Genomic DNA, 12,849 nt, shown 5'->3' with positions numbered 1-12,849 from the left:
TAAGGCCATGATGAGTACTAACCCACCGGCTGAAAACCAAAGGTCTACAATGACTGCCAGCAGTTCTCTAGGATTTCAGACGAGTATTCCTAGCCCTATCTGGAGATGTTGGGGAATGACCCTAAGACCTTCTGCATGCAAAAGAAGATCCATTGAGCAACAGCTTATCTCCTTAAGTCAAACTATTGGTCTACTGAACTCAGTATTATCCATCCTCACTAGCAATATCTCCCACTCTTCACCATAAGGTCCTATGGCCAGTCACAACAGTATAATACACATTTATAAAAAGAAAACAATTACAGTTATTAAAAAAAAGATAAGTAAAGCAAGTGAAACCATTCCAGCCAGAACAGAACAGTATAGATTCAGCAAAAGAGGTGCATCCCATAAAACAATGATGGACTCCACTTTCAGTCCATTATTTGAAGTCTGGCCACTGGACAGTATTGTGTTTAAATGGCACTGGGCAATATTAGAAGTGGTGATTAACCTGCAATTCATTCAATTCATTCACATTCATTGCAGCATCTGATACTACAACCAATGACCATGTGTGTGTGAATTTTCTCACCAACTGGTGCCACAGTAGCTGAAGTTGGATCTGAATCCTGGCAAAATTACTCTAGCCTCAGACTTTTAAAGGGGGAGACTGAGTATCGCTGTCTACCCTCCCATACATTAAGAGTATGTCTGGCTTTTACCATGGGACACAAAGGATGTACTAGGCTGTGGGTACCATGTAAAGGAATATGTTCACAACTGTGTTCATCATACTTCAGAATCCAGAATTGCATAAAACACAACATGAATTACATTTGTACAAAGCTATGCATAAACCAATGGAATGTAATCAAAGGTGCAAATTGTGGAAAAAATATTATAATTATTGTAATTCAGGCATCACAATAAATCAAGTGAAGTGCGATAAGAAGCCACAATGAGTTGTGGGCTTACAACCCCCACCCCCTTCCCCTCTTCCTCTGGTGCAGCTGCAAAGAACAGATAGGAAGCTTCACTTTTAATTTCAATTAACCATTATTTAGCATTACATCTAAACCTTAAACTGTGGTTCATGTCAACTATGGACTGCTTTGACATGCCAGCTCCATAACCAATGCTTTGAAATTGACTTGTTTCCAACAAACCATACTTTCCAACAAACAAATTGCCAGGTTCAGTTGACACAACCAACTAATCTAAGGTGGAAACTAATCCCCCATCTTCCTCCACATAGCCAAGCCAAAAGTGGGAGGGGATGAGCACATGAACCCAGAGGTGCTTGAGAGAGAACTTTGAATAAGATAAACGATTCATTACTGGTGCTTTAAGAATATTCAGTAATTTTAGTAATACTAATAAAAAAAATGTTCCTGGTGCCAGGAAGAATGCCCACTCTCATTGGAGAAGATTTATAAAAATGTACAGGGTAACATTAAATCAATGGATGACCTCTTTGCTAAAATTTGCAGCAACTATTTCAGGTAATGCAAACAGTAGAGTCTGTGAAATTGATGGCATGAGCTCAGTCTCGCCTAAAACTGCTGACTCTTTCTGCATGGGTACTTGTACAGCTGTTGGGTGCCACCATTTCTTATTTTTGCACTAGTTCAGTCTTCTTACTGCTTAGTAGGAAGACTGTGTGCACCGCTTGTTTTGTTGCCTATGGAAAGCTTAAATAAGTCTTTACATTAAATATTAAACAAATGTCATAATGTCCCCCAAGTAGACTCTGCAGTTTCAGCACCTTGTGAAAATGATAGGTGCTTGCTTTGATCTGTTTTGCTTAAAGAAGAAGAGTTCTTAGGGGGAAAAGCTTCCCTTGCCCCACTTATTCTAAATCAACAATGGATCCAATATTTTTAGAGTCTTATAATATGAACATAGAAAGATGACTTATATCAAGTCAGACAGCAGGTCCATCAAGCTCTCCATAATTTCAGCCGAAAGTATTTCTCAGCTCTACCTAGACACATGTGTATTCAGAAGCTGTCTCCGTCACTGGAGGTAGGACACTTCTATCACTGCTGGTAGCCTTGTTCTCCATAAATTTCTCTAATCCTCTTTCAAAGCCATCCAAGTAATCTGCCAATTCATAGCAAGTCAAGTGTCAACAATGGAAACACCAAAGAATAGAAGGAATGGAACCAGTGGGAATTTGGTTCCAGCAGAGGGGGAAGAAGTGAAGAAGGGACATGTCAAGCACCACTCCATTTGATAGTGATAAGATAAGAAAAGGTGGTGGTCCACCAAGAAAAAGCAAGTCATAGAATAGTAGAGTTGAAAGGGACACCAAGGGACACCTAGTCCAACCCCCTGCAATGCAAGAATCTCAGCTAAAGCATCCATGACAGATAGCCATCCACCCTCTGCTTAAAAACCTCCAAAGAAGGAGAGTCCATAACTCTAATCAAAATAGTGATCATCAAAGAAACAAAGTTTGAGAACCACTGATCTAGGACAAATAATTTTTCTTTCACCTTTGAGCATACTTTTGTATGAGTGATACAGAATAGGTGGATAGAGATACTGGGTACTATCCAGTATTATTCAAACTTAAAGAGTATGCCAGCTGAAATCAATTGCTGTAAGCAACTTGAATTCATGGAGTTGGATGGGTTTAAAGATCAGTGTTGGTGCTGACCTTTAAAGCCCTAAATGGCCTTAGCCCAGTATACCTGAAGGAGCGTCTCCACCTCCATCGTTCACTGAGATCCAGCCTTCTGGTGGTTCCCTCACTGCAAGAAGTGAGGTTACAGGGAACCAGGCAGAGGGCCTTCTCAGTAGTGGTGCCCACCCTGTGGAACGCCCTCCTATCAGATGTCAAGGAAATAAACAACTATCTGACTTTTAGAAGACATCTGAAGGCAGCCCTGTTTAGGGAAGTTTTTAATGTTTAATGCTGTATTGTGTTTTTAATATTCAATTGGGAGCCGCCCAGAGTGGCTGGGGAAACCCAGCCAGATGAGCAGGGTATTATTATTATTATTATTACTCATAGTTTAAAGAGAATTCCAACTCAGTGCAGAGCAGCTAAAATAGAAAATAGAAAAATAAAATAGAAAATATTGAACTGGATGACTCTACTATTGTTTCTGGAGAAAGATGCAATAATTCAGTGAAATAGAAAGGTGGGGGGGTGCTTTTCTGGCCCAGATCATTTTTTCACTTATTGTTACTGGAAATCAGTAAATTAATGGTGTGTTGCAGATATCCTGAAGTGGAATCTTGCATGATGAACAGTGTGATTTATATATAGCCTCTAGCTTATCCCATAGTCACTGCATAGACAAAAACTTTCCAGTGGCTCAAGGTCTCTCAAGTTTGATGTCACAGCTACTGCCTACAAGGAGCTGAGAAGCTGCCTTATGAGAACCTGGACAAGGGGTGCAGCGACATATGCTCTGTAATACCTAGATTGCCCATAAGCAAATTTGTCATTCTTTGTGTTGGCAAGCTAAACCACAGATACATGATACATGAGCAAGAAGCCAGTCGTGCATTGAAAATTTTTCGTCCCCCTCCTTTGCTACAGTGCCTCTTGGTGGAACACAGATGCTGAGTCAAAGGTACTGAACATTTGCATTTTTCACTAAGAATAATTCTCACAGTTAGCTTGTCCATGTGACTCAACCACAAGCGAACTAAATGGCAAGTATCACTTGTAAATTGATGCTTGAATTAACTTGCCATGCAAATGGACTTCTGCTGCACAGCCACCTCTGCTTTGCAAAGTTTCCACTACAAAAGAAGCTCACAGCAATTCCACTTCTAAGATGCTGTTTATAGCCTCACTGCTAACAGTCACTTGTTTAGGGCATTAGGATGAGAGCACCTTGGAAGGTCATATTCGCTAGTCAAACCAATCTGGTAAAAAGTTTTCCTTACTTCTCAACAGTGGTAAAGGCTTCTCTAAAATTCTGGTCTCTCTCAAGGGATGAGCAATTGCTAGGGGTCAATCAAGATCTAGAAACATAAAGTTGGAAGCAACCTGAAAATTCAGCTAGACAAACCCCTTGCATGTCGAGGTCCCCAGGGCCACCCCAATAACTCACACATCACACAGAAATTTTTGTTTAAGGTTTTTGGCATAATTTTGGCTACAACTTTATTAAAATACAAAAATGTGAGTGGTTGCTTAGGCATTGGTTGCGACTATCTGCCCCTCCATGGGGGACAGAGTGACATTCCGCACGCCTGCAAAAGACAGAATAGGGGAATACACTTGGGGGTAGCGATGGAGCAGGGAACCTGCCCTCAGCCCTCCCCAAATGCAACCAGGAGCTCTTGCAATGGCCCGAGCCCCCTTGACAAGGTGGACAAGCAATAGTTAGCCCCTGATTCCTTTAACAGAATCCCTTGCAGCAGCAGCATTAGAGGGGCAGGCACAGCCAATCCATGCCCCTCAACCAACCAAACCATAAACCAATGCCTAACCACAACCTTACAAGTTGTGAAAATTTGCTACGCAGTAGGCAAAAACCAAATGGCCCCAGCCAATCAGCCAGATGGACAAAATTCCGACTGGGCCCCTGCCCCAAGAGCAGACAACCCCATGACAGGCATAGCAAGGTCAAAGCAAACAACCCTAAATATAGGGGGTGGGGACAGGCAATCTGATGCATGGGCGAAAAGAGGAAGCCCTAGTCTCATGCAGGGAGTTTTAGCATTTCGGGCTGTCAGTCAACAAATGGCAACATTACCTTCTTCCCAACAACAAGGGAAGCCCAATCACATCAGTGGCCAACAATCAATTAGCCCGCCCCCAACTTTGGAATGTCCTGGTGGCCCCCACCGCAACACATGCTCTCCATGAAGGAGAACACGCTTTGCCATATAAGTGGCTATCTAGCCTCTGCTTAAAAACCACCACCTTTCCCAGGTAATCTGCTCAACACTGTCAATCAGCTCAGGCCATCTAGCGAGACCTTTTTTGCCCCAACCCAATTTTGGATGTCTCTCAATGCATAGTACTTTTTCTTTTTCTAGTCCTAGTCTCCAAAGTTCCTAACACATTGCCAATTGCCAGTGAACATTTACTGTTATGAGTCGCTTGGTTCCTTTATCATCATCCTGATAAGCACTACCTTCTATATATTTTCACTCTCTTTCATGTTTATTTTCACTTAGGGAGACCTTAGGGAGACTCAGCGTTACGCACACAACAACAAAGTCTGTGATCCTCCCCCACTCGGCCGGCTCAAGAATAGTGTTGACTACCAAGTGCTGTGTTATGACCAGAGCAGCAGCAGCTTGGAGATGAGTGTTGTGCTTGCTCTCCCTGGGAATGGCTGAGCTCCCTGCAATCCACTCATGAAGGGTGCAGGATTGCAGACACAAAAGCCAATAGCAAGAGTGGCAACAGTAAGAAGAGGATTTGCAAGTACCTGGTGTATGTTACAGGCCCTATTGAAAAGATAAACGACAACAGCCGGCCAGCAACGCAGAAGGTCAATCTATGGCAGGATAATATGTACATTCTGCAGCTGCACCACCTAAGCACAGAATGTTGACACTATGTATGCTGTTTGGCATATTAAGAATGTCAACTTAAAAGTAAAGAAAAAAGAAACCTGGTAGCAGTAAACCTACAAATATAGGTTTTTATCATTCACATACCAATGTGTGGATGATCAATATATATACAGTCATACCTCATGTTACATCTGCTTCATGTTACGTTCTTTCAGGTTATGCCCCACAGCGACCCGGAAGTACCAGAAAGGGTTACTTCCGGGTTTCACCGCTAGTGCATGCGCAGAAGCGCAAAATGACATCACACGCATGAGCAGAAGTGGCAAATTGCAACCCGCACATGCGCAGACGCGCCGCTGCAGGTTGCGTTCTTTTCATGTTGTGAACGGGCCTCCAGAATGGATCCTGTTCGCAACCAGAGGTACCACTGTATCAAGGAATCAGACCAGTGGGACTGCACAAAACTCTCCCTTCCTCATATACAAACATACCTATTCAAACACGTCCACACATAACACCCACAGACCCTCCAAGCATCCCTATTTTCCAGGGACAGTCCCGCTTTTCCTTAGGACGTCCCTATTTTCATCAGAGAAATACTGGAGGGTATAGCAGGATGTCCCTGTATTCATTCATTCCCATACATAACACACACCTGTTCATTCATGCATGCACCAATTCATTCACTGTCTCTTTGTCCCACTCTCACATACACTGCCCATCCATTGAAGCCAATGGGAGACTTTTTCCACCAAGTCTGTTTACTGCACAAGGGGCAGGGTTGGATGAGGAAAGGATTTCCCCATCCCAGCTGCAGTCAAATCTCATTGGACTACACAGTATTGCATTCCATTCATTGCTTAATCACTATTTAAGGACTACTACCCTAGGGAGGGAAGAAAGAAAAGGAAAGGAAAGGAAATAAGTTAGGTTACTGAAGTGACTTGTCCAGTATCACAGGTTCAGAGGGATAAATGCACAAAGGTCATAATGCACAGGGTTAATGTGAATGGGGAAAGCAGAACAGAAACCAGATGGGAAGTAGAAAGTCCTGTGGTCACAGGGTCAGGCTTCGCTGCTCTGCATAATACCACACTCCTTTCTCACCATGACAGAAGCCAAATAAATTATGCAAAATAATTTGCATACATAAGCTTGCAGAATCCAGCTTTTTGGGTACATACATGAATTCATTGTTCTTTATTTTATTTTTCTTTAAGCACAAACCACTGATAGCCCCGCTTCGAAATAAAAGAAGCCATAAATATCTAAGGAACTCAGTAAAGGTAAAGGGACCCCTGACCATTAGGTCCAGTCATGGCCGACTCTGGGGTTGTGGCGCTCATCTCGCTTTATTGGCCGAGGGAGCTGGCATACAGCTTCCGGGTCATGTGGCCAGCATGACTAAGCCGCTTCTGACGAACCAGAGCAGTGCACGGAAACGCCGTTTACCTTCCCGCCAGAGCGGTACCTATTTATCTACTTGCACTTTGACATGTTTTCAAACTGCTAGGTTGGCAGGAGCAGGGACCGAGCAACAGGAGCTCACTCTGTCACAGGGATTCGAACTGCCGACCTTCTGATCGGCAAGTCCTAGGCTCTGTGGTTTAACCCACAGCGCCACCCGTGTCCCTGATAGTCCCACTTGGAAATAAAAGAAGCCATAAATATCTGAGGAAGTCAGTATCTCCCTACAAAAAAATCTTATATCTGAAACTATATAAAGACCAGCCTGTGGTGAACACTACACCAGTTCCCGGCAGTTGCAGATAGTTAGTAACACTAGAAACAGGAGAGCAGTTAAATCAGGACCATGAGAAGGCTGACAAACATCAATTATCTTAATCTGTGGTCAGCTTAGAGAATTTGACCGATCTGAAAGATGGAATAGAAGCAATCAAAATGCGTGTTTGTAAAAAATCTATTGAAATTGATTGTGTGTATATGCATATGCATATATAATGAGAAAGTATCAAATAATATGTTACTATTTGAGCTCCTGGTTTTTAAAATGAGCACCCAATGGCATCATTTTAAGTTTTGCCATCATTTTAGATCCAGAGAAGGAGAGAGAAAGTGAGATATTTGGGTTGGAGCACAAAACCCCATTTTGCATTGGTTTTCCTTTTTTAATGAAGCAGGACCCTGTTACTTTTTATGCCACAATAAAGCACCCAACAGCAGTAGTTAAACTGAAAGTCTGCATTATATTGTTGGCCACAAGTATAAATTTCAGAGACAGTCCAAGTCTGTAGGATGAAGGCAAAATACAGCTTAAAACGTCTGCAATAGATGCCAGGAGTCCCAGTGCCATAAATATGTCAAACCAATTGGAGAGAATTCAGGAAGCAATAACCTCAGTGTATCCCAAGGTGTATGAAATGGATAACAGCAGTAATGGTGGTGGTAGAGCTAATGAATACATGTAGAAGCAAATCCAGAAGACAAATTATTTGTAATGAGGGCATGCAAGACATACACAGAAATAAAATCTGATTGTTAGGTCTATATAGTATTCTTCTTCGGCGTTCACTCATAGCTGAGTAAGATTGTCTTCCATGAACATGGCCTTAACGGTGTGTCCGTCAGTGACTGTGGAGGATCCATATATCCTTCCACAGTGGGGATATAGGTTTCCAGGCGGGAGTTGATCATGGTGAGTTTGCCAAACACGCCTTCCTCTTAGCGTGTTTCTCGCTTTCGTCCTGAGTTCAAACGTCTTCAAAGTTCATGACACCTTTGGTAAAGGTTGTTCTCCAGTTGAAGTGCTCACAAGCCAGTGTTTCCCAGTTGTTGGTGAGAGAGTCTTTAAACCTCTTTTGTTGACCACCAGCATCACACTTTCCATTTTTAAGTTCGAAATAGAGTAGTTGCTTTGGAAGATGATCATCAGGCATCCAACCAACGTCATGAGCACCCCAACGAATTGATGTTGAAGAATCATTGTTTTGATACTGGTGATCTCTGCTTCTTGCCTGACATCTCTGACCATCGGCCATTCTGGTTGGGGCTGATGGAAGTTGGAATCCAACAATATCTGAGGTGGGGGTAATACATTGGCTATTCTGGGTCAACAGTGACTTGCAGTGGCTAGCTAGTGTTTCAGAAAAGAGTGTTTCCTAACTTAGAGATGCTGGAGTGTGAAAATTGGATCTTCTGCATGCAAAGCATACTACTGAAGTATGGCCCTATATGACTTGGGCACTGGGTACCTGAAGGAACACCTATGTGGCACAATGGGTCACTGCATCTGGCTGTTAAGCAGAAGGTTGGTGGTTCAAGCCCACCCTGGGATGGCAGTGGGCAGGATTCCTGTATTGTAGAGAGTTGGACTAGATGAGTTGAGTTCCTTCCAACACTCCAATTACAATTCTATGGTTCTATGAGAAATCTCTTAAATGGAAGAAGAGGTAGCAACTGAAATACCACACCAACCCGCCCATACATTTAGGTAATGGAGACCCTCCTATGGATGACCATCTGAGGTGAAACAGGTGGTGACTGGGGATGGGGACTTCTCTGTTTCTTTGAAATATTCACCTGACCCCCTGCACTCACATATTTGCAGCAGTCAACAAAAGTTGTTTAATGTCCACATGATTTTTAAACCTTCTGTTTCATGCTGAAGGCTTTTGCTGGAGTTTTGTTTGTGTGTATGTCTAATTTTCTGTAGTTTTAAAATAGAAATTATGTATTAAACAAATAAAGAAGATCTCATGAATCTGCATCTATGTCCTATCCAGAATATGGCATTTTGCCTAGCAGTTTAATGTTAAGTTAATTACTTATCTTTTAACATATTCATATGCTGCCTGAAAACAAGGTCTCTACAATAATGATTAACACAAAAATACAAACATAAGACCATAAGGTCTCGAATATTAGCTTATGCGTATCTATTGAAAATTCAATTCACTTTTTAAATGTACTTATATCAAGCTGCTTTCTTTCAAATAAATAAACCATAATATCTGATACAACATAAATATCTTTTGGGTTTTTATAATGGAAAACATAGCCAAGCTCCTTGCTATAACCATCAATGCCAGACCACACAATTATTGTCTGTATTTTTAACTATCTCTGATTGTTCGCAGGTTTTATTACACCCTTGATTTAAAAGACACATTTTGTGTGCACGTATATTGTGAATATTTTTCTCCTCTGCTGTGGTTGCCTTGATAACTTCACACTGCAGTTGCTGTTTAAGGTCCGTAGATCAAATATAAAGTAAACTTGAGAAATAAATAGATAGATAGATAGATAGATAGATAGATAGATAGATAGATAGATAGAATAGAATAAATTGAATTCTGCATAAAACCCTGTTGGCAATTGTTGTCTGTCAGCTGTTTCTGACATGAAGCTTGCTTTATCATTCATGACGATATATGACTAGTAGGGAAATAGGAAGCTATCTTACATTGACTCTGTAATGCCTACACCAACCGGCAGCAGCTCTCCAAGGTTTCAGGCTGTTGACATGCCCAGCTCTACTTGGAGCTCCTCAGGATTAAACCCAGGCCATCCTTGAGGTACTGCCGTCCTGAGCCATTTAAGGCTTTATAGGTGAAAACCAGCACTTGGGCCCGGAAGTATGACTGAATACAGTGGTACCTCGGGTTAAGTACTTAATTCGTTCCGGAGGTCCGTTCTTAACCTGAAACTGTTCTTAACCTGAAGCACCACTTTAGCTAATGGGGCCTCCTGCTGCCGCTGCACCGCCAGAGCACGATTTCTGTTCTCATCCTGAAGCAAAGTTCTTAACCTGAAGCACTATTTCTGGGTTAGCGGAGTGTGTAACCTGAAGTGTATGTAACCGAGGTACCACTGTACCAGTTTCTGGGAATTGCAGGGAAGAGAGTGCTATTGTCCTCTGGTCCTGCTCCTGAGTTTCCCACAGGCATCTGTTTAGCCACTGTGAGAACAGGATATTAGAGGAGATGGGTCACTGGCCTGATCTATTTCATATGCAAAGGCCCTAACAGACCAAAATAGACAGAAATAGAGGGAACAGAGGGAGATCATCTTCTGAAGGGAGATCATCATGATTTGTGTGCCTCCTCCTCGAGAGGTCTGGAGGGTGGCCACATGAGAACAGGCCTTTTCTGCAGTGGCTCCCCATCTGTGAAATGCTCTCCCCAAGGCAAAAACAATCCTTTTTAAGCAGGCCTTTGGTTGATTTGATTGACATCCTATGGCCTTTTGAAATGGGGGGGCGTTATTGGGTTCTTCTTGTTTCCATTTTGATTATGTATTTTGTGGTTTTGTATTCTGATTTTATTCTGTGAACCGCCCTGAGACCTGAGACCTGGGGGTATAGGGTGCTATAATAATAATAATAATAATAATAATAATAATAATAATAATAATGTTGAGTGTGTGTGTTACATACATTTGGCATCTTCCAGTGTAAAACATGCTAATTTAGCTGCAGCCCTCTGGTTTATGATCCATTTCTGACATGGCCCTCAGTACTGAACAAGTCTGCCAAACCTGGTATGGAAACCAGGAGAGGTTTAGCATATTTACTGGATTCCCCAAAGGAGAAATTAAAAGACAAGTGTAATGGGGCTGATTAGAGTGATCGCAAAAACATAAAATAGTCTTCCCAAGAGAAGAGAAGGAAGCCGCATCATTCAATAACATTAAAATGTGGAATGGAAAATGCTGTAAAGTATAATTAATGGAACAGTTCCGCACTGGCGAGGTCATGAACCCATATGATTCCCCTCACTAATTCTTACGATTCTATGATGGGAAGAACTGATAGAGGCTGAGGAACGGCGTGGACATTGGCTATCCTCAAGGTGTCAGGTTTTAGAAATACATGTAGGGAAATGAAAATTCAAAGTATACCCTTTCTATATACACTGGTATGCAGAATACTGACAGGGCGCAAGAGCTCAAGAGCATCGTAAGTATCTGAACTGGCAGAAGCAGCTGAAGGGTGTAATCCACCAGGCACTCTTTTCCATACAGGCCTTAGTCAAATAGATGAGGTTGTGAAAGGGCCATTCTTGGTAGATTATGCACCCTAAGGCTGAAACAGTCCTTTACAAACTTCTCATTTATTTTAGCAACTTGCATTATTTTAGCAACTTGGTACCTCGGGTTACAGACGCTTCAGGTTACAGACTCCACTAACCCAGAAATAGTACCTCGGGTTAAGAACTTTGCTTCAGGATGAGAACAGAAATCGTGCAGTGGCAGCGGGAGGCCCCATTAGCTAAAGTGGCGCTTCAGGTTAAGAACAGTTTCAGGTTAAGAACGGACCTCCGGAACGAATTAAGTTCTTAACCCGAGGCATACCATATATTAATGCCAGACTTGCTGCATCCCATTTAGCAATTGAGGTCTATTTCCTCTATCCCCCACCCCATAGCTGTCAACTTTCAGATTTGAAAATAAGGGATCAGCAGCCTCACCTGTCCCGGAGACAGTCTACAGGATATCTAAGAATCCGGGATAGCAGCGGGAAGCAGCGCTGGAATAAGGGAATTTCCCGCCAAAAAAAGAGGAAGGTTTACAGCAATGCCCCACCCCCTGCTGCAGCACAAGCATTTTTTTTGCTTGCCAAACAAGAACTCTTTCTCTCCTCTCCTGTCCTCTCCTCTCCTCCCCTTGTGTCCTGTTCTGGGTGTTCTCCTGACCCTCCCAAGTAGATTTGGGTGAGAACACTGGGGACACACCAGGGGAGAAGGGGGCAGAGTCCCAATGTGCTAGTGGGATTCGTTGCACTGGCTTCTAGCACAATAAGCTGAATCCGGACTTCAACTAAAGTGCATTGTGAAACAAGTGGAGATAACTCCTTCAAGGGGACTTTTTCAGATCAGGAAGCCTGAGCAGCTGTGGAGGCAGCGGAGAACTGGAGAAATGTTTACTGCACCGAAAAACACATGCAAGCACACATCATGGTGACCCTGCAATGAAATGTGTCCTGAGAATGAAGCATGGGGGGGGGATGGAAGTCTGTCACAGAAAACGGAAACTTTCAAGAAACTGGAGGACCAGATTTTGGCACAGCACTACTACAAATGCTCTCCTTGTTCTTCTAATTGCTGCATTTGCATACTGGGGAAAGCTTCATTAGCTAAGCTTCTGCTCATCATGCACCTATTAAAGAATCAGGAATCCTTTAAAGGAAGAAAATGGGGGAAAGTGGCAGAGATATAACCCCTTTTTGCTTTTCGGTGAGCGTTGTCCTTATTGTCTGCTCTGTTTTTATATTCTTTTTGGCTGCTTCAAGCATTGTAGGTTTGTGGGATTTTAAATTTTATTTTAAATTATTTTAAAAATTGTATATCTATCTATATCTATATTCTATCTTTCCATATTCTGTATTCCAAGGAGCTCAATGTGGTATGCATGGTT

General features: G+C 42.4%; 1 protein-coding gene across 8 annotated transcripts in view; it reads right to left on the bottom strand.

Moving 5' to 3' along the window:
* The window catches only part of PARP8 (poly(ADP-ribose) polymerase family member 8), a 157,523-nt gene that overhangs the window by 80,383 nt on the left and 64,291 nt on the right, over positions 1-12,849 (bottom strand). The gene's annotated exons all lie outside the window — the stretch shown is intronic.

The sequence above is a fragment of the Podarcis raffonei genome, chromosome 11 (assembly GCF_027172205.1).
Source record: "Podarcis raffonei isolate rPodRaf1 chromosome 11, rPodRaf1.pri, whole genome shotgun sequence".
Lineage (NCBI taxonomy): Eukaryota > Metazoa > Chordata > Lepidosauria > Squamata > Lacertidae > Podarcis > Podarcis raffonei.
The sequence above is the reverse complement of the archived record's forward strand: the minus strand, read 5'-3'. Positions and strand labels throughout refer to the sequence as shown.